Source organism: Falco cherrug, chromosome W, assembly GCF_023634085.1.
Source record: "Falco cherrug isolate bFalChe1 chromosome W, bFalChe1.pri, whole genome shotgun sequence".
In the NCBI taxonomy this organism is placed as follows: Eukaryota; Metazoa; Chordata; class Aves; order Falconiformes; family Falconidae; genus Falco; species Falco cherrug.
The window spans coordinates 4,281,755-4,306,208 of NC_073719.1; the positions used below are offsets into that span (position 1 = coordinate 4,281,755).

General features: G+C 40.8%; 1 long non-coding RNA gene across 3 annotated transcripts; it reads right to left on the bottom strand.

Annotated features, from left to right (window-relative positions):
* Nucleotides 1-6,057: 6,057 nt before the first annotated feature.
* Nucleotides 6,058-15,079, bottom strand: LOC129734534 (uncharacterized). Of its 3 annotated transcripts, none has more exons than XR_008730104.1 (3): nucleotides 14,571-14,906; nucleotides 9,209-11,918; nucleotides 6,058-8,540 (listed from the first exon to the last, which is right to left on the bottom strand). It is a non-coding gene; the product is annotated as an uncharacterized LOC129734534 (long non-coding RNA). The 3 variants fall into 3 exon arrangements; XR_008730103.1 differs by having other exon boundaries at nucleotides 6,058-9,319; nucleotides 9,435-11,918; nucleotides 14,571-14,904; XR_008730102.1 differs by lacking the exon at nucleotides 6,058-8,540 and having other exon boundaries at nucleotides 9,320-11,918; nucleotides 14,571-15,079.
* Nucleotides 15,080-24,454: the final 9,375 nt, after the last annotated feature.

Genomic DNA, 24,454 nt, shown 5'->3' on the forward strand with positions numbered 1-24,454 from the left:
TCTCTCATCCTTTTCTCATCCTTTTTTAAATAGCCCCTTTGTTAGAGGAAGAAGGGTAGGTGTCTCCTCAAAGCTGTGTGCCTATGTGACCAGACACCACACCCATGACCAGTCACCATACCCACATTCCTTGAGCAGACATATACAATCACAATCGATGTCCATTGTCCCCATTTCACACTATTTCTCCATATCACACACACCCTTCTTAAACATGTTATCACAAAGGCACTATTGCTGTCGCTGATGGGTTTGGCCTTGGCCAGTGGTGGGTCTGTTTTGAAGCTGGCTGGCACTGGCTCTATTGGACATAGGGGAAGCTTCTAGTATCTTCTCACAGAAGCCATCCCTGCAGCCCCCCCCCCCCCCCCCCCAGTCTTGCCACTTAAAACCAATACAATCCACATTTGCGTATTCTAAGTCAGTCTCTTCCTAGTTTGGTACATAACCTACACACTGCTTTCTATTTTAATATGCCTTATCTTTCTCCTCCTGTGCCCTCAAACAGCCTTGGCTATACAACAATTACAGTGTGTTTGGACAGGTGATACGGCGAAATAGTGTGAAATGGGGACAATGGACATCGATTGTGATTGTATATGTCTGCCCAGGAATGTGGGTATGGTGACTAGTCATGGGTGCGATGTCTGGTCACATAGGCACACAGCTTTGAGGAGACACCTACAGTTTTGAGGAGACGCCTGCCCTTCTTCCTCTAACAAAGGGGCTATTTAAAAAAGAATGAGAAAAGGATGAGAGATATTCCAATGATATCTAGAGGGAGGGAGTGCTAAGTCTTCTTGCTGGAGAAGATCGGATGGTCACAAGAACATGAATCACCTACAAACCTGCAAGACCACCACATTCCAGGCAAAGGACTGATAAGCTAATTAACATACGAAGCGAGAGTAAGCGAGAGTAATCGGGTTTAGGTAACGAATATGTATAGGCGTTAATTGAATATTCATTTGTTTTATTGTATAAATGTGAGATGGTTAATTGAATATTCATTTGTTTTATTGTATAAATGTGAGATGGTTCGTCACTTCGGGCATGCATGCTTGTGGAGGAGCGATCCCCCGTACATCTGCACGCAATAAACATACCTACTTTATAACTTTCGAGTTATAGAGTCTAATTCCGTACGTCACAGGTGACTAAAGAAATGGAAGCTGTTCAAGGAATCTCAAACGTAAAAGTCAGTCCCAAAACTGACAATCCCTGTGAGTATATCAGCATCATTAATATCACAGTGAAGTAAGCTTGAAGTTGAAGGTTCCAGCTTAAACAAAAAAAACTCAGCAAGGTGGGACCCAAAAAGGATATAGAAAGAACAGAAACCTTTTGGTAATTCCTGAGTGTAAGAAACGCCAGGACAGAGCAATCACCATTTCTACTATTTTTAATGTACCTGAAGTGTCCTAAGTCTGTATTTTTGGTAACTTTGTATTTTAAGGTAAAAACATCTCCACATTTCTTACAAAGTGTACTGTTTTTCTTGTGTCTCCTCTATGCAAGACTGAAGATGTAAACCCACACTGTGGCTCATAAGAGTGTTTTTAATATAGAATCAGGGTGTAGTTTGTAACTTTTCTGTGATTATTTGCACCTTTCACATCCAATTAAATCTTTTCACAGTAGTGAAATCTTTGACAGAGGAATAGGTCAGAAATCTTAAGCTATGAATAAACTATTCAATCATATGTAGATGCAGCAAGAGTTAGATTGTTATGATACTATTTGTTATGACAATGTATGTAATCTACCTCTGTCTTTTAAAGAAGGTCATGTACATGTCATCTGTGTTCAAAAATAATTATCAACTCATAGAATTCCAGTTTATAAAGTCCTGTGCAACTTGTTTGGCATTGCCAATAATTTTTTTCTTTTAATGTTTGCTTTCTCATTACTTTAACCTAGGGAGCCTGCTTTTGGCCTCATTTTTACCCCAAAATCCTGCAAACATTACTACTTATACTGAAATACTTTGGTGAGGTAATTGCTATCATTTATTTTAAATCAAGCTTATGTCAGGCATTTCCAATGCAGTCCTCAATGAAAGCTCAGAAAACTTCTCAAGCTGTTGTGAACCTGTGGGTTAAATATGGTCCTGTTTTTACGTTGGATAGTTAAGTCTAATCTAAATACGTCTTGGTTTCATCTGGGATAGAGTTAAATTTCTCCTTAGTAGTTAGTACAGTGCTGTGTTTTGGCTATGATGTGAGAACAATGTTGATAGCACACTGATGTTTTTAGTTGTTGCTGGATGATGTTTATACTGAATCAAGGACTTTTCAATTCCTTGGGCCCTGACAGTGAGAGGGCTGGAGGGGCACTGGAAATTGGGAGGGGACACAGCCAGGACAGGTGACCCCAACTAGCCAAAGATGTATTCCATACCATATGACATCATGCTGAGTATATAAACTGGGGGAAGAAGAAGGAGGTGGGGAACATTTGGCATTATGGCATTTCTCTTCCTGAGTAATCATTACACATGATGGAGCCCTGCTTTCCTGGGGATGGCTGAACACCTGCCTGCCAATGGGAAGTGATGAATGAATTCTTTGCTTGTGTGCACAGCTTTTGCTTTACCTATTAAACTGTCTTTATCTCAACCCATGAGTTTTCTCACTTTTACTCTTCCAGTCCTCTCCCCCATCTCACTGTGGGGGGAATGAGTGAGTGGCTGCATGGTGCTTAGTTGCCAGCTGGGGTTAAACCATGACAATATAGGAACATTAACTTTGTTTGTAGAGGAATTATAGAGGAATGAAAGCAGGTTAATTAACATTGATAATATACAGCTGTGGGCTTGCTTCAGGGGTGGTGGGTTGGCTGATGTGGATAATGTGCAGCTGTGGCTGGTTCCTGCTAAGTAGTTAAATAGCTCTAAGGTGTATGAAAGAGGAGCACTAGATGAAGACAGACCTGGAAGAATCAGAAGGAGGAGAGAAAGAGAGAGCGGGAGCGTGCATGTTTGTGTGTGGTTCCTTCCCCCCCCCCCCCCCCCCCCCCGGCAGATGGAGGAGAGACAAGGAGGGGGTCTGGATGAGAGGAGGCTGGTAAAGGGTCTGGATGCAGCAGAGGCAAGAAGCAGGGTAGGTTGGCCTGAAGAGGACTGAGAAACAGCACTGACAGTAGATCAACTTTTGAAACCTTGTGGGGGATTGGTGGCTGTGTCAGGGCAAGGTGTGGGAACTACTTTATGAAGTTAACCTGGTATGTGATGGTAAAAGCCTTGTTGCAGCTGGCTAGTTTTGATAGTGCTGTGACAACTGTTTATTTGCACATAACACCACTGCACTCCTACAAGACTCAGGAGTTCACAGTTGTGGTAACTTAATTCATGAAACCAAATGTGATGCATATTAATCAAATTCAGTCACTCAAAAGCTGCTACCACTAGGAAGCTTACCTTCAGTGAGATAAAAGGATATCTTCAGGGATGAACAAGAATAATTTAACGGTAAGTTAAAATGTAGCATATCATCTAGTCTGAGATGACCTAAAAAAAGGCAAGCTTATTAAAATTCTCAAAGTTTTAGATACTTTTATGGAAGAGAACTCATTTTCTGGGCAAATCACAGCAGCTCATAAGGTTTTTTTTCCACTAAAAGAGCCCTTTCTTTCAAAAAATCATTATATTACATCCACACAGTTTAGAGTAAGAACTATCTTGGGGGGGGGAACCCTCATGTACCACATACTTCAAAATAAATTTGAAGGTAGCAAGGCCGTATGAAGTGATAAACCGTTATTTTTTCAATTAGCCTAGACATACTCGTTTTGAGCCAAGATTCTTTAAAGAAAGCCACACTAGTGTCACTGGCTCTTGTATTTACTCAATTTCATAATTAAGTCAGAATCCTATGAGAAGTTATTCAGACTTTTCAAATAATCATCATAGTAATGCTTGAGTGAGTTCAAGTTGAGGAAATATTCCAATTACATATTGCATAAGTCAGTCCACTAAAAACTAAAGTTCTGGTGAAACAAGCTTAAACTTATAACTGAATTATTATATATATAGTGTTAATTTATAATACAAATAAACCTCTTGGCATACCTGTTTACACTGAAGGGTTCGCAGATGAATGCAACACTTTCACAGTTACTTCAAGTCCTATTAAATACGTTCAATTTAAAAACACTTTTATGGGAATATTCTATGTGTTACAAGCAATCCTTTGTACTCAAAAGTATGTGTATTTTTTTCTCTGCCCTCAAATGTATTGTTACAAAAAAAAAAAAAAAAATCCCTAAACTGGTCACCTTGAACACTTTAAAATAGCAAGTAGAACTATACTTAAGAGTTTGAGGCACATGTATAACAAGCAAAAGCCAGATAAAATAAAATGACAGGTTCAGGATTTTTGAAAGAATGCATGTCTTCTCTCTTACAAGTACTCCAGGAAAATGTATTATCTACCATACTTAGCTCTTCTTAAAATATGAAGAAGTTCTGCTATGAAGGGACAGTCAGCCCTAACTAGATCTGGGACTGCTCTGCAGTACAGGTTAAGCAGATGCTTGAGTCGGAGCAGTCAACTGTCTATTGTGCATGAAGTTACAGGCTGAGAAGGATGAACAATTTTTAGGTTGGTTGGTGCAAGAAAAAAACCCTTCACCCTGTTGTAAACCATTTCCAAATCTATCAGGTTATCTGAAGAAAGATTAACTACCCCTTCTCAGTACCTATGTAGGTATTGAAGCACATTTCACAAACATTTAACTACTTTAAAGCTTAGTGTTCTTTCAGCTACTATTTAAGTCATTAGATTTGCTGAAACTGAAGCTGTATTTAACACCATTTACATTAAATTTAACAAGAGAAAACTACAAATAAGTGTTATTATGCAGAAGTAGTTACCTTAACTGCTTCCTCTTGAAGAAAAGTGCAAATGTACTAATTTGTTTATACATTCTTGACTTTACCTAAGCTACCTAGTGGGAAACCATAAAACTGATAATATTACAATAAAAGCCATAGCCACAGAAAAAGGGATACATTTTCTTTGCCAAGTGAGGTTCAGAGCCCTCACAGGTAAACATGCTTTTCAGTGTGGAAAAAAATAATAATCTACCAATCTGTGAAACAACACTGCTTACTTGCACTGTCCGGTTCTCCCTATTCACCTCTACTCTAAGAAGAGTGACAATATGCAGTTTTGATCTATGGGCTATGCTCTTTGTAGCTCCTGTACCAATGTGAAGAGGGTCATGGCATGGCTTCTTCAATTGGCAATGACTATGCACTTAAAGAGGAGGCCAGAAGATTCTGAATTGCATAAAAGACTGATAAAATTGTTATCAGAGTTGCACATGCAGCAGAAAAGGAGACATCACTAAGCCACTGCCACCTTCTCTAAATTTAAACAGCACTATACCCATATTTCATGGGTTTGTAAATAAATAAATTTCAAAAATAGAGGCATTGGTGACAGTTCCATGTAGAAGATACAGTAAGAATTAAAAATCTAATTATGGAAAGTTTATATCACATTTTACCATCTGCTCTTCTAAGTAAGAGTTTGTCGTGGTTAACCCCAGCCAGCAACCAAGCACCACGCAGCCACTTGCTCACTCCTCCCCACCCAGAGGGATGGGAAGGAGGATTGGAAAGGAATGTACAACTCCAAGGTTGAGATAAGAACAATTTAATAGGTAAAGCAAAAGCCACGCATGCAAGCGAAGCAAAGCAAAGAACTCATTCACCACTTCCCATGGGCAGGCAGGTGTTCAGCCATCCCCAGGAAAGCAGGGCTCCATCACGCATAACAGTTACTTGGGAAGACAAACACCATAATGCCAAATGTCCCCTCCTTCCTTCTTCTTCCCCCAGTTTATATACTTAGCATGACATCATATGGCATGGAATATCCCTTTGGCTAGCTTGGGTCACCTGTCCTGGCTGTGTCCCCTCCCAATTTCCAGTGCCTCTCCAACCCTCTCACTGTCAGGGCCCAAGGAATTGAAAAGTCCTTGATTTAGTATAAACATCACCCAGCAATAACTAAAAATGTCAGTATTCTATCAACAGTGTTCTCACATCAGAGCCAAAACACAGCACTGTACTAACTACTAAGAAAAAAGTTAACTATCCCAGCTGAAACCAGGACAGAGTTATAATTAGTGTACACTGCTTTTACATTGTGTTATTTAATACTTTAAGACTACTATCTTCATTTGGAAGCATGACATATATAAAAGTACATAGCTGGACTGATGTTAAACCATACTCCTTCTTAAAGAAGTTTTATTATTTGTTGTGGGTTTGGTTTGGTTTTTTTTAAGTTTCGACTTCTTGAGGAAGAAACTTAATCTCAAAAAGCAGATTATGTCCTCAAGCATGCATAAAACGCTTTCACCTCAATATCACTATATTCTGTCCATAAATAATTTAGCACGTTTGCAAGTAACAAAAAAACACCCCCACCCACAAAAAAGCCAATCCAAAACTAGAAAACAACTAGCTAAACAATGCCACAGCCCCCTAGCTCTGAAACACTTCCTCATTCTCAGTTTTCTTTGCCTGGTTATGCTCCCTTCCTGTAACAAACAGGGAAGCTAATAAATAATGGGGGAAACATTTTTCCTTTTGCAGTGTATTTGTATGTAATTTTCAATCACACCTTAAGATGAATGCATTTTTTAGATATTGAGCAGTAGCATTGTTTATTTCTGACTAGTAGCCAAAGTTGGCTATTCTAATAACTTGAGATGGATTTTGGAATAGTTTCTTGGGAAAGTGTTCCTAAAGCACTCAACATTTTTGACATCAATTAACTACTGTAACCTTGTTATTATATTAACTCCAATGCATGCTTTATCAGGTAAAATTTTTAAATTGTAACCACCTAATTGCACCAAAAATAATTTCAAGGCACCCTTGTAACTAGACCATTCTGTTACTTGTAAATGCATCAAATTTAAAAAGCACTATAACTGCACAAGTTTACTGAACCAATTATCCAATCTATGATAAAGGTTTATATTTTTCTTTAACCACCCAGTTAAATAAAGTCCCCTCTTCAGACAGCAGAACTGGCTACAACATCCTAAATCGTGCAAACAAAACAAAACTGTAAACTACAACCTTAAATTGCAGCTGCTGTGAAATTAAGCCACATCCAGGACACCAGCAGCCACTAACTGCTTTGAAAGCCAGTCCAATCCTTCATAAAGTCTTGTAGCACTTCAGGCATTACAACCCTAAATATACCAGCTATGGCCACAGCAGAATTTGTGGAGACTCAGCAGTTCTGTAATTTTTTCCACTGAAAGCACACGTGCTACATCCTGTAACAGAATTAGATACACAGACTCAATTATTCTTCTGTCTTATGTTTGAAGCATTTTATTTTTAACTGATGGCTTAGACTGAGGCTAAAAATCATATAAAAGCTTTCCAAATGTGAAAGCCAAATCAAACAGTTACAAATTTACTACTTTTTACCATAAAACAAAAACTGGTTGTAGAATCTACTAAGCACTCTAGCATCACTTATTTTACCAGCATTAAGCATAAGGAAAACATCTACATTTTATCCTTTCCACATTACCATCCCCTACCCACAGCAGAGGGTTCAGAAAGTTGCAATTTGATACGCAAACTAAGGAAAAGAGTAACAGAGTGGAAAAAAAATATCACAAGTATCTGTTCATTAGCAAAGATCAAGAACAAGGCATCCCACAATTACTTCTCTGTTAAATATTTTACAAGTTCACTGTGCTTTGCTGACCCTGTCTTTGTGACTGCTATCAACAATGAACACCACCACTATGAAAGAAAAAAAAAAAAGTTTTACACACATTCAGATATGAACTCTGTAAAGTTAGCTTTCAATTAACACAATTCTTTTTTCCTAGCAGCCTTCTATGTGAAGTTTCTCAGCAGTGTGCAACTTCAATTTCAACTCCAGGAAGACTGAGAAATGCCTTACATACCTCTACACTTTTGACAAAAATCTAGAATTCATCTTAAGACAGGGAAAAAAGTCTGAAGTTTTTGCCATAGTCTAACATAAAGGCTGTGATATTTTAACTGATTATGTCTGAAACCAGGTTTACCATGTATGGATTGAGTATCTCAGTTGAAACCCTTTGTTGATTCATTTATGCTCAATAAACTCCTACACAATTGTTCCAGTTTCCCTTAACTGGCTGTAAAATCTACAGGTTCAGCCAAATCAGCACAGCTTCCTTGAGCTACAGACTACACAATCCAGAGAAGATTCCCATGAACCCAACACAGCAGTAGTAGATTTCACTCTCCACTAGAAAGTAACCAAGATGCCAGAAAGACTGGAGAGTCAGGGAGGCAGAACTAGAGGACAGAATTTAAACTCATGCTTTTTGCAATGAAAAACACCCCAACACCAAAACAAAATAAAACTTACTGCAGGTATGCAACAAGGTAACTGCTTAGGCTTTCTCTCCAACTTAAAATTCAAGGTAGACACAATTCTATGCTACTGGTGTTTGTAGAGCAAGTTTTAAGAAGACGACAGAAACCCCAAAATACAATTTTTAAAAGCCTGAAAAGATGAGTGATTTAAAATGTTTAAGTTTGCAATGAAGGCTGAAATAACGCACAAAATTGAGCACAAACTGATTGTCATTCCTAAGTATTTCAGATAATTCTTAATGAATTAATGAAGAGGAACCCCTTTCTAACTTGGAAAACAACTATGGAGGATTTACAGGAGAGCATGAATTTCCAAGTCAGAATAATTTATAACAATGTTTTCAGAATTGAGCAGTTTATCTAGTTTATGATTAGATATTACACTGCAATACCAAGTCACAAGTTACAGAACTTTGTAGAATTTTATAAAGTTGCCAACTAAAGGCTCCTAAAAGGCTGAGTGTTTTCATTTCAAGTGCTATTTAAAGTTCATACCTGGCAAGTACTACTTCTCACTATGCAGATTTTAGAATGCTGCACCTTGTCTGTCGTCAGCTAAAACCAGCTTAACAGAGATTCTCCATGAACTGTCTAATGGATTTATGGAGAATGCACCTTTATCATGCAGCAGACACTATGACCAACCGGATTAAAATTTCTAGCTCATGTATCTAGCAGCAGTACTTTGCATTAGATTAACAACTTTCTAAAGATATAAATTATTTATATTAATAATATTTCAGTTCTGAAATGCAAGCTAAAAGACAAAATATGGTTTAAAAGTTTTATTAGACTCACCTTGTGTATTGAGATTATAATATTTCCACAAGGGCCTCAATTTGTGCTTCCCTCCTACATCCCAAATAGTAAACTTCAAATTATTGTATTCTACTGTTTCAATATTAAAACCTAAAAAAAAATATTAAAGTTTTATAGTCTTGTTCTGTATGAACATAAAATAATCAAATTCTACAGATAAATCAAGTGTTCAGAAAATCTTTACATTTACATTGTTGCTACTAACCTATTGTTGGAATTGGCTGCATGAATTCATCTTTAACTTAAACAAAATAGCTATTTTTCCAGCTCAATCTAATCCTAGAGTGACAACCCGAATTTCCATTTCTGGTCCAATATGTATCAGGTTGTCCTGGAAGAAACAGCATACACAAAACAACAGCAAGTTTAGGAAAACCAAATTAGAAAACTCCTATGTTTAAGATACTGTCCTAGTTTCAGCTGGGATAGAGTTAACTTTCTTCTTAGTAGTTAGTACAGTGCTGTGTTTTGGCTATGATGTGAGAACAATGTTGATAGGACACTGATGTTCTTAGTTGTTGCTGGGTGATGTTTATGCTAAATTAAGGACTTTTCAGTTCCTTGGGCCCTGCCAGTGAGAGGGCTGGGGGTGCACTGGAAATTGGGAGGGGACACAGCCAGGACAGGTGACCCAAGCTAGCCAAAGAGGTATTCCATACCATGGGACGTTGAAGAGGGTCCCCGTGGAGAGTTGGCCAAGTCACGACAATCACACCCATATGGCTACATGTCGAGCTCACTTTATCAAACAAACAGGTCATATTTATAACTTAAGCCAATCGCTCACGCGACTCTACACATAGATGATTGGATAAAAGTTTCTGGTCACGCGGGTGTCTGTGTCGCTGATTGGTGAGCATACTGCAGGCGCCTGATCAGAGTGTGCTGAATGAGAGTGTGTTGATTTCTCAGTTCCCAGGACTTGCTCTGCACCTGGCTTCTTGTTTGTGCATAGCTTGTTTTCTTTCTCACACTGCTTGGCTCAAGGACAATTTAAAGTTGCTCTGCAGCTTCAACTAACAGGCCTGGGTTGTCCAAACCGGATAATGGTAACATATGTCCTCGGTCTTTTAAAAATCCCTCTACAATTCCCCCTTTTTCTTTTTGGACAACCCATGTCTGGTTCACAATAGAAGTTAAACCTTTCTTCAAACAAGAAAATAAACAGCCAAAATTTAAAAACATTACAACAATGATTATAACAAAGCATATTCCTTCCATCAATAACGTCTTTAACCAACCTGTTATCCCCAATCCTCTCAACCATTCATCGAAGGGATTGTCATCAGCAAGAATATGCTTCATGTTTCCCTGCAGTTGTGACAAATTCTTGTGCATCGATATGGAATGATCGGAAAGGTTCACACAACACATCCCTTCAAAATCCTCACAACCGTGTCCATGTGCTAATAACAAAAAATCTATTGCAGCTCTATTCTGTAACAAAGCATGCCTAACGCTATCTACATCAAGCAATAACGAACTTAAAATCTGCGATGTAAGATTAATTTGTTTCTCTCCCCAGCATGCTAACCTTCATATATTCTTAGCATTTAATGCTGCCATTGCCACCGGCATAAATATGGAGGCCAAGACATTTTCTGTTACGGAATGTAGATCGACTCGGTCATTACATGTTTCATCAAAGGTGCGCAGTGCCCTCTGTGATCTGTGAGACTGTTGAATCATTTTTAATAAGTCTTTCATATGTCGAGCAAAGAAAGTCAAACACCCTAAATAACATGGTCCACTGACAGGATTCAAAGGAATCCCTGGCCACGCTCTGTCCCCACAAATCAAAAAGACTCCCAGCGGCAACTGATAACCCCCTGGTACATCTACATGGAAACCCCCAGTTTTCAATTCACCCCAAATAGGTGAACCGGTTAGATTTTGAAACCCTGTATAAAACCTCCGTTCACCTTGACATGTTAGCCATATTTGCCACGGGTCACCAAACCAAATTACTCCAGTGCCATCTACAGGCTGAAGTGGTGATGACATGTGGGTACAGTCTGCCATATCAGTTGTAGTAACATTGACATATTCGATAGGTACAACACTAGCCAATAGGTCTAACTCCTGTAAAGGTAAATGATGTGGCTGATTTAAATTCTCAATAACCGTCTTCTGCCACGCTGCATTACGCACAGAAGGCCAAACATATTGCCCATTTGGACTCATACATGTACCATTCTGATTGGAAGTCAGATTCACTGCTTTAAGATTCCAAAAAACATCAAAATTTGTTTCATTCTCTTGCAGGGGAATACCAATTAAACAAGTTCTAGTTTCTTCCCAATCCTGCTCTAAACCAGACCAAATTTCAGGTACAATTTTCAGGTTCCACACCACAAGCTGTACTTTCACAGATTGTGATGATGTGTACTATCTCCAGTCAGCATGGTATTACACTAGTCATATGTTTCCTCTTGCTTCATGCCCGGTTACTATTCAGACGCACAGTACCCCATTTACTGTCCATACACCCTTCACACCATTTACATTTAAACTTTGGCTTACAGTACCATTTTACCCCACATTGCATACATTGGCATAATACCCGTGGTCTACATCCTTAGAACACAGACAGTTTATTCTGTCTTCTCACTCTGAGTCTTCTCTTCCGTCTTCTGATCTTGACATACAGATCACACAAACTTGCTAGGGACCTATATAGGTCCTTTATCTGTGGAGATACAAAAATAACCTCTATCGATAACACCGGATTAGGTCCTTCCCATACGCCTGAAGATATATTTTTATACAAAACATTCAAACCAGGAACTGTAGTTGTTTAATTCCCTCGCAGTCTTTGGTGATGTATAACAACAGTGTTGTACTACACCAATTACATACAATGAGTCTGATACTATGTTTACAGGTGTGTCGTTCCAGCTTCCCAATGCCCAACACACTGCTTTCAGTTCTAAGGTTTGAAGGTTGTCCCCTGGTTCACCAGAGATCACATGTTTCTGCCACTGATTATCGGATTGCCAAACACATGCAGCCTTCTTCATCTTTTGTCCTGCATCTGTAAACACCGTTGGCCCGTCAACTGGTCTTTTTGAGCATAGCGGTCTCACAATCCACTGGTAATGCTCTAACATCTTCCAGAGAGGTCCTTTTGGCCGGTTGTTGTGTACAACACCTGTATAACCTATCAAGGCTCCCTGTATGGCTGTTGAATGTCTCAGAAGCCATTCGTAATCATCACCACGGACTGGAATACTGATATCTGCCGGTTCAGTCCCATCAACTTCAACAATCCTGTCTCTTCCTTTTCTCACCAAGGCCGCTACTGCTTCAGGATGACTTAAAATACAATGTCTGGGTTGCAATGGCAAAAACAACCACTCTAAAACGATCACAGTATTCTCCCCCTTTTTCTTTTGCCATTGTAAAATAAGGGCAAAAGGTGAAGTGGCAACATTACAAACCAAAAAAGATAACGGATGATTCACCATTCAGCGACCACAGTGCAGCCAGTCTGAATCTTGCGGGACACAACTTCTAGGGCAGCCCACTGTTGTGGTGAACAAGTTTGAGGACTGTTGGCTTCAGTGCCATGCAACTAGGATCAGAACGGTTGCAAATCATCACTAGTGAGGCCAACTATATTACAAACCCACTGTAGGTCTCCTAAAAGCCTTTGAGCATCATGCAGATTAGTTATTTGTGTAGTAAGGGTCACCTTCTGTGGCTGGATCTGAGCATCCGAGATGAGCCAGCCTAGATATTTCCATGGGGCCGAACATTGAACCTCCTCAGGCGCCCACAATCAAACCACATGGTAGAAGGTAGTTAACAAGCCATTTCATTTGATCATCTGAAATCCCTTGTTCAGCGGCCAATAAAATATCATCCATATAATGATAGATCAGGACGTGAGGCCAACGTTGTCGTACCGGAACAAGTGCCCAATCTACAAAAGTCTGACACATCGTAGGAGAGTTCTTCATTCCTTGTGGTAAGACAACCCATTCATACCGTTTGGCTGGAGCAGCATGGTTTATTGATGGCAGAGTGAATGCAAATCTTTGCGTGTTGTCAGGATGTAAGGGAATCGTGAAGAAATAGTGTTTCAAGTCTATCACAACAATTTGCCAAATCTAAGGGATCATCATAAAAGGTGGAAGAGCAGGTTGCAACACTCCCATCGCGAAAATCTGATCATTAACCTTCCATAAATCATGTCCCAGTTATGTGCATCAAGATTATTAACCACTACTGGACAAGCTAATGAGCTAGTCACCTGCCAGTCACCTTCCAAAATAGCATCACAAACACCACCAGACCAACGCTGTAGAATTGGATCTTTTCTCGAGTTCAGCATCGGTGGGGCAGTTGGGCTAACTGGAGGAATTACAGGGATTGAAGTAGTAGGCAGGTTCATTTCAACTCGCTTTTCAAGGTTTCTTAATTTATCTATTACCTCCTGTAAGGATTTCTCTGTATTGTTATCACAAAGTTTCTCCCCGCCTTCCTCCTCAAATTCGTGCGATGATGTTTCAGGAAGAGGAGGATACGACTTCGGACGGCGCTTTTGCCCGCCCTGATGTGACCTACGAGCTGTCGCCACCCTCCGTTTTGGTCTTGCTCCACCCACAGCTCCGATTGGTGCAGCAGGACTCGCTGCCCCGCCCTCCTGGGGAGGCTCAATCGCCTCTTCCGGGTTCGGCTCAGTTACAGCAGGCTCCCGAGGAGGAACTTCCGGTTTGTCCGCTGTTTTATCTACAAGCTCCTGCACTGTTGAACACGCAGGGGCGGACATATCCTTCATAGGACGAGTATGCCCAACTCCGAAAAGCGTAGCCAAGAGAGAAGGCTTAGGTGAATCACCCTTCTGCTCCACCGGCTTTTCTACCACATCTCCCCCCAACGCTTCTATAGCTGCTGCCGCTACTTTCTTTTCCGCCTTCATAGTTTCCAGGGTGTTAATTATAGACCACCACGTAGCTCCTAACGCTTTAGCTTCTTTTCCTTCTCTACCTCCCTCGATCGTAGTATCCCAGAGGCAATTTCCCACTTCTCTACGTTCCGTACTACTAAACAATAACGTGGGCTCGGGAATGTTATCCTTTTTTCGTGCCCAGCGAACTAATGTCTCCACTTCTGTCTCTTTAACGCCCTCCCCTCTCCCAAGGAGGATGCCAGTTAACAGCTTAATTGCCGCGTCTAATTCCATCGCGGTCTTCTCAGAGCTCCCCCCTCTCACAGAAAGGGTATCAGCGGAGAAGCCCCGCCGCACTCATCGCGGTCTTCCTTAGTGCCCCCCCCCCCTCTCACAGAGAGGAATTTAGCGGAGAGCCCTGCCGCGATTTACTCGACGCGGTCTTACCTCCGGTGGAGGTGCGATCCGCAGCTCTACACCGAACTCTGGACTCCGCTTTTCGCTTTCCAGGTTCCGCCCGCCTCCGACCTCCAGCTCCCAAATCGGACAACTTTCCTTTGGGTCTGATGCATGGAGACTTCTGCATTTAAACGAACAGTATTTAAGCTAAACCGCATTTAAGCGAATAAACGGGTCCCTGTTCGGGCGCCAGACGAAGAGGGTCCCGACTGGACAGTCGGCCAAGTCACGACAATCACACCAATATGGCTACATGCCGTGCTCACTTTATTAAACAAACAGGTTATATTTATAACTTAAACCGACCGCTCACCCGACTTTGCACACAGGTGATTAGATAAAAGTCTCTGGCCACGTGGGGGTCCGTGTCGCTGATCGGTGAGCATGCTGCAAGTGTCTTATCAGAGTGTGCCGATGAGAGTGTGTTGATTCTGCAGTTCCCAGGACTTGCTCTGCACCTGGCTTCTTGTTTGTGCATAGCTTGTTTTCTTTCTCCCACTGCTTGTTCCCAAGTTGCTCTGCAGTTTCAACTAACAGGCCTGGGTTGTCCAACCCGGACAATGGTAACATATGTCCTCAATCTTTTAAAAATCCCTCTACAGGACGTCATGCTGAGTATATAAACTGGGGGAAGAAGGAGGAAGGGGGGACATCTGGCATTATGGTGTTTGGCTTCCCAAGTTACTGTTACGCATGATGGAGCCCTGCTTTCCTGGGGATGGCTGAACACCTGCTTGCCCATGGGAAGTGGTGAATGAATTCCTTGTGTGCACAGCTTTTACTTTACCTTTTTTCCCCACCGTTCCATTTTGTTATTGTTATTGTTGTTCTTACCTCTTTATTCTGTTTAAATTATTAAATTGTTCTTATCTCAACCCTCGAGTTTTACATTCTTTTTCGATTCTCCTCCCCATCCCTCTGGGCAAGGGGGAGTGAGCAAGCGGCTGCGTGGTGCTGGGTTGCCAGCCAGGGTTAAACCACAACAGATATTTACCTTCTCACTATTTGTAAAGTGATTAAATGGATGGACTCCAAGAGTACAAGGCAATCACCATCCAATCACCTCCAGCAATATTATAATCCACTGTATGCAATGATTTCTGTAGTAAACCTATGACTTCTGCCTGAGTTGTTATATTTCTTTTAGAAAGACAGCTAATTTCATGCTAGTATGTCTGTACTTGACAAAATTTCAAATTCTCTTATCATTCTTGGCTCAAACCCCATGACGAGTTGTTCGTAGCAGAATTCTTTGACCAGACAACTCTGTTGGCTTTGTAGCTTTTCCACTATGTTTTGTCACATTATTAATGCCCCCACCTACAGAATTATTTCCTTGCTGGAGGCTCCATAGCTACATCTCTTCACCTCAAGCCACTTCCAATCCTTTACCAGATTACAACATAGAACCACAGAATGGTTTGAGTTGGAGGAGACCTTAAAGATCATCTAGTTCCAACTCCCTTGCCATGGGCAGGGCCACCTTCCACTAGACCAGGTTGCTCAAAGCCCCAGCCAACTTGGCCTTTAACACTTCCAGGGATAGTGCATCCACAGCTTCTCTGAGCAACCTGTTCCAGTTCCTCACCACCCTCACAGTAAAGAAGTTCTTCCCAATATCTAATCTAAATCTACCATCTTTCAGTTTAAAACCATCACCTTTTGTCCTATCACTATATGCCCCTGTAGAATGTCCCTCTCCAGCTTTCTTGTAGACCCCCTTTAGGTACTGGAAGGCCGCTATAAGGTCTCCCTGGAGCCTTCTCTTCTCCAGGCTGAACAACCCCAACTCTCTCAGCCTGTCTTCATAGGAGAGGTGCTCCAGCCCTCTGATCATCTTCTTGGCCCTCCTCTGGACTTGCTCCAACAGGTCCATGTCCTTCTTATGTTGGGGGCCCCAGAGCTGAATGCAGTACTCCAGGTGGGAGTCTCACAAGAGTGGAGTAGAACAGCAGCAACATTATTAGCATTAAGCAGTAATTTTAAATAGTGAAGAAAAACAAAAAATTCCAAGTCTTGCTTGGAGGCAAGGAAAGAGAATCAACTTCCTATTTGTAGTTTAGACCAAGCTACCATGAGTATTGAGTGAGCTGAGGCTAACAATGCGATCAAGTGGCATTACTAATATAAAGCAGCAAAATGTGAACTGTAAAACAAACAGTGTAGGCTAAGATTACTGTGTCTCTCTGAAACATATTTTTTAAATACTTAGAAATGCTATCTTGATGAAACACCAGAGTTTCAGTCATCAGTACTATGTGGCAATATATTTGTTTTCTTGCAAAACCTGGACAGCACCTGTGCTGGGCAATACACAAAAACCTGCATCTACCTGACACCTTTTTATTTCTTCTTGCACTAGAAATGCTATTTATCATGTGCAAAAATGTTACCTCTCCTGGTACAAGACCAGATGTATAAACACTGCATCATGTGACGAGAGAGAGGGAGATACACACAGGATCCATTATATAGCTGGATGCATGTCATCATGACATGCAACTCCATTCTTCCCTCTGTCACAGATTAAGTAGCATACTGCCATAATAATCAATACAGCTTAATCCAGTGATCTTATGCTATTGCAATCTCCAAAGAGAGTAAAAACACCTTGAGAAACTGTTTTCTTAAAAAAAAAAAGAAAAAAAAAAAAGAAAAAAAAAAAAGAAAGAAATTGCAAATATCACAATGCAGAAGTCAGCAATATCAAGACTGTAAGCATAGGAGTTGGATCAAAGGTCCATCTAATCTAGCATATTTTTGAAACTGGGTGATGATTGATACATGTGAAAGTAAGGAACAGGGAAAGCATATAGTGATAAATCCCCTAAATACCCTCCCCGTGTCTAACAGCTTGCAGCTCATGGACTCACTGAGCCAACAGTGCAGTTTCTGCAACTAACAGATCTTAACGTATTATTAATTTATGAATCTGTCTGTTTGCTTCTTGAAACCACAGATGTTTAGGGCCCAAAAGGTCCTTGGCATAGAACTCTACAGGCTATTTGTTATGAAAAACCTACTTTATTTGCTTTGAATCTGTTGAAATAAACTTGTACAAGCTGAGCAGTATCAGCACTACAGCTTTGATACTACATAAGACATGCTCCAAAAACAAAAGACTAGTTGAATATTTGAGATCTGAAAAATAAAACATTGACACTTATTTTCTTGATTAATTTTCTCTAATTTCTAGATTTTTTTGATTCAGACCTGAAGTTGCCAAATTCAGTGACAACACTGCAACACAGCATGTTATCACAAAGGGTTAGCTCCTTCTGGAGAAGAAAAACCTGCAGGTAAATTCTTGGCAAGAATGTCAGCAGGAAAGGTACAGGCAAAAAGAAAGAACTCAAAAGTAGTCACACTCACCTTTGTTCTGATCTTTTCTAAAATTTCTGGGTATGAATCTCCCCAGTTTTTCTCTGTACCTGAAAGGGAGGAAAAAGGAAAAGAGGCAGCTCTGAATAGAACTGATAAGGTATCGGTTTCTTGCTGGAGGTGGCACCCTGGCTATGGCCAGAGCTTGCTGACAGTGAGCCAGACTGGCCATCCTCTCAGGGCTCCACTAGAAGCACCAGTCACCTCTACAGCTCCCACAGCTAGAGGGCAGAGGCAATGCTGGCCTGGGAAGCTTAAAGCATTATGGAAGTGGAGATGAAAGATTCTGTCAATTTTAGCCATCCTATTGCATTTTGCTTGCTGTAAGGTTTAGAATGAAAACAGGTTGTTTCAGTATGTTTGTACTTTCTCAAAAGGAATCAAAATGCCATCTGAGATGGACACACAAGAAGTGGAAATTTGGTGAGTAGTTCTGTCACTTCAGGAAGAACTATGCAAGACAAATTTCTGCTCAGAAAACAACATGTAGCACTTGTATTACAAGTCAGAGATAACTGAATATTGATGATAACAGCTAGAAATTGACAGGTGAAAAAAATATCTCTGCATCAACTACATCAGCACTTTTAATCAGAAGTGTTATTTAGAAAAATCTAATAAAAACCCTTCATGCCTGTATTTCTGGCAGGTGCATAACTTTATAGCATGCTTAAAAACAGGTAACCTGTGACGACTTCTCATGGCTTAACTCCAGCTGGCAACTAAATACCATGCAACTGCTTGCCCACTCCCCCTCCCACCCCCCAGAGGGATGGAGAGGAGAATCGTGAAGAAAGGTAAAAGTCGTGGGTTGAGATACCAACAACTTAATAATTGAAATAATAAAAAAATAACAGCAATTGTAATGAAAAGGAGGGAGAAGGGGAGAGGAATAAAATCAAAAGGAAAGGGAAAAAAACCTCAAGTGATGCACAATACAGTTGCTCAGTACCCACTGACTGATGCCCATCCAGTCTCCAAGCAGCAATCAGCAGGCCCTGGCTAACTCCCCCCAGTTTATATACTCAGCATGACATCATATGGTATGGAATATGCTTTTGGCTAGTTGGGGTCACCTGTCCTGGCAGTGCCCCCTCCCAAGTTCCTGTGCCCCTCCAGCCCTCTGGCTGGCAGGGCCCAAGGAACTGAAAAGCCCTTGAGTTATTATAAACATTACTTAGCAACAACTAAAGACATCAGTGTCCTATCAACATTGTTCTCACACCAAATCCAAAGCACAGCACTGCACCAGCTACTAAGAAGAAAATTAACTCTGTCTGGTGGGAAAAAAAAAAGTACAATAAAAAAAGTGACAAATTCCCCATTACAATAAGAAAGCTACTTTTAAGTTTACAAGATACAAGCAGTGGTCTTTCCTACCGTTATGAAACATTTCTGTGTTTGAGTCTCATTCACTAACGTACCCCCTTAAAAGTATACTTAAGGAAATCTCACACAGCTGTACAATCATAGATAGAAGTAAAACAAATTGTGACTCTCTTAACCACATCTTCTGGACTGGCAATCATTCTTGACACTTATACTTCCCCCCCCCCCCCAAAAAACCCTCTTTCATACAACACTAATATTTCTTTTCCCGACTCCCATTTCCATGAAAGCATCCCAGAGAGGGCCTTAGTATTCCTCTCAGTTTAATCTACACTCTAGCAGATTCTCTTACTTCAAAGTAAATTCTTATTCAAGCTAATTTGATATTTAAACATTTATATAGTGCATTACTACATTATCTCTCTCTTTCTCTGATGACTTTCCTCCTTTGAAAGCCCCCCCCCCTCCCCACTATTCAAAGCTACTGCAGGCAGTTATTAAATTCTTGGTACACATTCTTCTGATAACTTCTCTGTAACCCTATGTTGAATAGGCAATTCCTATTCTGAAGGAATTATAAGCATTTGTCATCTTTTGCCTAAAATAAACTCCCACTGTAGGATAAAAGCTGTATCTTATCCTTCTAAGTACTGTCTGCAGACACTTCTACAGTAGTGAAATACCTGTTGATAGCCTGCCTCTATCAATTATTGCATATATAGAATTACTTTGCACTTTAAAACCAGGTTTGTTATCACTGATACTTCCCTCAATATCACTTCATCGTAAATCCAGACAAATCTGTTTGTTAAAGAAACTACCCATTTAATTGTATGGTTTATTTAGTGTTTAGGATGACAGGAAACTAATACCCATTCAGGAACCCTTAGACATTAACTTAAAATAGTCTCTTTGTAAATATAGGTGCAAGCCCAGGTTTCAAGGAGAAGATAAAATCTTATGACTTTTTTTTTCTAAGTTATCTATTTTACTAATGCTTAACAGTGCTATGAGTTTCTCTGAGTGGAAAAGATCATTCCACATTCATTATTTGGAAGTATTAATTATCACTTAAGTAGAGCATTAAGAAGAACTATTGCACAAAACCAATATATTTGGCACACCGATATTATTGGGCCCTGTGCATTATCCACATATTCCATCCAGCTGTTCATTTTCCTTTTCCTGTACCTCCCCCCTTTTCATGGATTTTCAGCAAAATCAAAGCTATGAATTGCAAAGATTCTGATATAGCCATAGCATGCAATGGTTTGCTAGTCCACAAACAGGAATTAGCTCTTTTATATTTTTTGCTAAAACTTCACAGTCTTACAGTCTTCTAGATATTCTCAGCTGACAGGTTTTAAGAACTTTAGACTTACATTTTCTTACCTAGTTTAGTAACTTGTAATTCAAAAGGACAGTGAAATGCTCTGCTACGAAGGGGAAACCAGGTAAGACAGTCATGGCAGACAGTATGACCAGACAAAAGCAGCTGGGGAACTTTGTCACCTTGCAAAGAAAATACATCTTCACAGACTCCATATTCAAGAACCTATAATTTAAGAAGAGACTGTATTTGTTTTCAAGCTGATTAAAAACAACAAGCAAAACCATGCAGTAAGCCATTTGACACAGTTTAGTTTATAAAAGTTCCTGCAATCACAGCAGAGTCATTAGTTTTGCTTTGTACACACAAATAATGATCATAATAATAACAGTTAAAAATAAATAGACATGAACAGAACATTTTAACCCTTCAGCATCCCACCTGATCACCACTAGTTCTTGCCCACTTCATTTAATGCACTGCCACAGAAAAAGCCCGCTGGTCAATCAGTACAACTAAGTAAGCAAAAACTTTCTTTCAGGAAAAGAAAACAGGGGGGCAAGACCCTGCCAAAGCAGACAGGCAACTGGTAGAGAAAGTTTCTATTTATAGCTGGTCCATGTAAAAGGGTCAGTCATACCAAATTAAACATTTATGAAGCTAGAAACTCAACTCTGAGGTATCAGGAACAGCGGGAGACCAAAATGTCTTAAACTGCTAATAAAAAAGCAAAATTAAGTATCATTTAAAAACAAAAAAACCAACAATCCATAAGACAATAGCATCACTTAACCAAGAGCCTCCCTGTCAGGCCATCCTCCTTCACGGAGCCCAGGCATTATTTTTTCTTCGAGACAGCTACCCTTCCCCTTACATGGAGGCCTTGGAGCCTGCTCCAAGGTACCCCGTGGCAGAGTGGCTCTGTACAGACCAGGAATGGAAAGGACCCCTGAAGCAGACTCCCAGCCTGGCCCAACCCAGGCCCCACCACCTCTGTGAACACCTCCTGCCCCAAAGACCCCTTGCTATGGCACAACCTCAGCCACCGCAGCCTGGCCTGCTGCAGGAGGCAGCCAAGCTGGATGGTGCAATGAACCAGACAGCCCATCTCACCTTCACTGAGGAAGCAGCTGGGCCCCAGCCACTGCCACCAAACCCCCAGCTGCCATCCAACCCAACACCAGCCCCAACCTTGTTTACACCCAGGGCTGCTATTTTGGAAAGAGAAGAGCTGCTACCCACCCCTCAAGCACCACCCCAGTAATCACACACACTCCCCCACCAAGCTGGTCTCCACCTGCCTCCTTTGACTTGCACCACAGAACTACAGTTCTCATCGTAAAATCATAGAATCATTTAGGTTGGAAAAGACCCTTAAGATCATCAAGTCTAACTGTGAACCTAACACTGTCAAGTCCACCAGTAAACCATGTCTGTAAGCACCACACCTACATGACTTTTAAATACCTCCAGGGATGACAACTCAACCACTTCCCTGGGCAGCCTGTTCCAATGCTTGACAACCCTTCCAGTGAAGACATTTTTCCCAATATCCAATCTAAACCCTAGCACAACTTGAGGCCATTTCCTCTTGTCCTATCGCTTGGTACTTGGGGAGAAGAGACCAAAACCCACCTCACCACAACCTCCTTTCAGGTAGTTGTAAAGAGTGATAAGGTCTCCCCTCAGCCTCCTTTTCTCCAGGCTAAACAACCCCAGTGTTTTGCCAATAGACAGGATAAGCACAAAGAAAACAGACACTTAATTAAAGAAGTGAGTTTATCTTTACTTACATTTAAATCAATAGAATAGTAAGTGAAATGATACAGCAAGAATAAAACAAGACAAGGTAATGCACCTAATCATTACTACATATGACAGGCTATAGTGGTTAAGAAAGATACATCACCAATTGCCTTAATACTTTACCATCATCCAGATCAGGGGTCCTCAAACTACAGCCCGCGGGCCGGATATGGCTCCCCCAGGGTCCTCAGTCCGGCCACCGGTATTTACAGAAACCCCCACCTGCGGCGAATGAAGAGATGGGACGCAGCTTGATGCAAGCAAGTGTCCATTTATTAGTGATTTTCTTACAATTATATATGTTTCTGCCTTCTACATATTACACACTGATTGGTTAAATCTTAAGCGTAAAAAACACTGATTGGTTAATATTTAAGGCACACCGTTAGAACAATAGGTACTTACTAGTTTATCTTGACCTAGCAATAATTTTTATTCCAAGGTTAGGGAGTTTCTTTCTACGCGGCTTTCTTGATTACATATTGGCGCCATCCGTTCCCTTATCTGGCTACTTGTTTCTCTGTCCGTCTGGTTGCCTCCTCAACTGTGATGGCTCAGGGGTCTGCAGTTAGCTTGTTCCTTTGCTCCCAGGGCTTGTGCCCTACAAGTTCTAACAAGTCTCTGTTCATCAGGCTATCAGTACTTGGACTCTTGTCCTTGAGGCCTTGTCCTACATCTCCCCCTTCCTGTTGCACAAAAAGAACCCCTGAAATCGAACAAAAACAAGGCACAAGTAATAGAACAAATAAAAAACCAACTAAGACATATTATCAATGTCAAAATAACCCACTGTCTTTGTTCCGTACAATTTTACAATTTCCCCTTTTTGTTTTTGAACAGCTAGTACCAGGTTTGCCATGTTCTGCAGGGCCCTTGCAAACATGACAGCAACCAAGGCAATAGCAAACAAACAATACTGCCAATTGAGTGAATGGATGCCAAAAAAGGCTGAAATTTTCTCAGATTTTGATAACATGTTGCTGCAATGGGGCGCCTAAAATCCACGCAGCACATACCATCAAAATCCTCACAGCCATGTCCTTGAACCAACAACAAAAAGCAGTGGCAATTTTGACTCACATTCTTAACTGCCTACCAAACAAGGTGATTTAACTCTTTAATGCTTTCCCTGCTGTTACTCTGGATAAGAGAAGAACCGCTGCGACACGTTCCCATCATAGCCTCCTACTACATTAGCATCTACAGAAAGACAATTATCGACAAAGTGTAAACAATATCAGCTTCTTTTGGATTAACATTATACATAGGTGGAAGGGCACACCAAACAAGAACTGGTTCAGTCAAAAAGTTCGAAACATCGCATGCCTTCTCTGAACATACCTCTGGGGTCATTCCCTTCATTCCTTCTCTTTTTTATGCAAAGAGAAACACTTTTACCATAACAGAGAAGCCCCTATTTACATCTCTGAGCCCGGACACAAACCGCAGCTGTATGCTCCACCAGGCTCAGGGCAGAAATCATTCATGTAGTTACATAGCTATATATCACTACAAGCATGCAGACACCTATTACACACTAGATAACCATGTTTATCTTTCCTAGTCTCCTTCACAATACCCAGCTGTTCTCTCATCTCTTGTTAGGTCAAATATTCTCCAGCTTCCTCTCCTATATCTCTCTTCAGACATTCTCTTGCGGATAACTGGCTAGCTGAAAAGGGTCACATAGACATAGTCCAGCTGGCTGGACAAAAATGCACATCGCTCTCAGCTTATCTGAAGTAAAGCAAAATACACTGTCTTTGGCTGTCCTTGTTACACAATAACAGGAAGATTTTGGTGGGAAAAGAATGTTGCAGGTGGGAACAGAAAACTACAGAAGAGAAACTAGGGGTGGGCTTGGTATTTAGGCAACTAACCAATAATGAGCTTAACTTTTGTAATATGTATGAGCTAATTATAAGAAGGCATAAAAGGTGACTGTAAGAGACAATAAAAGAAGTCTGCTGATCACTCATATTGAGTGACTGTGTCTTCCCTCCGTCGCGACATTCTCTATCCTCCT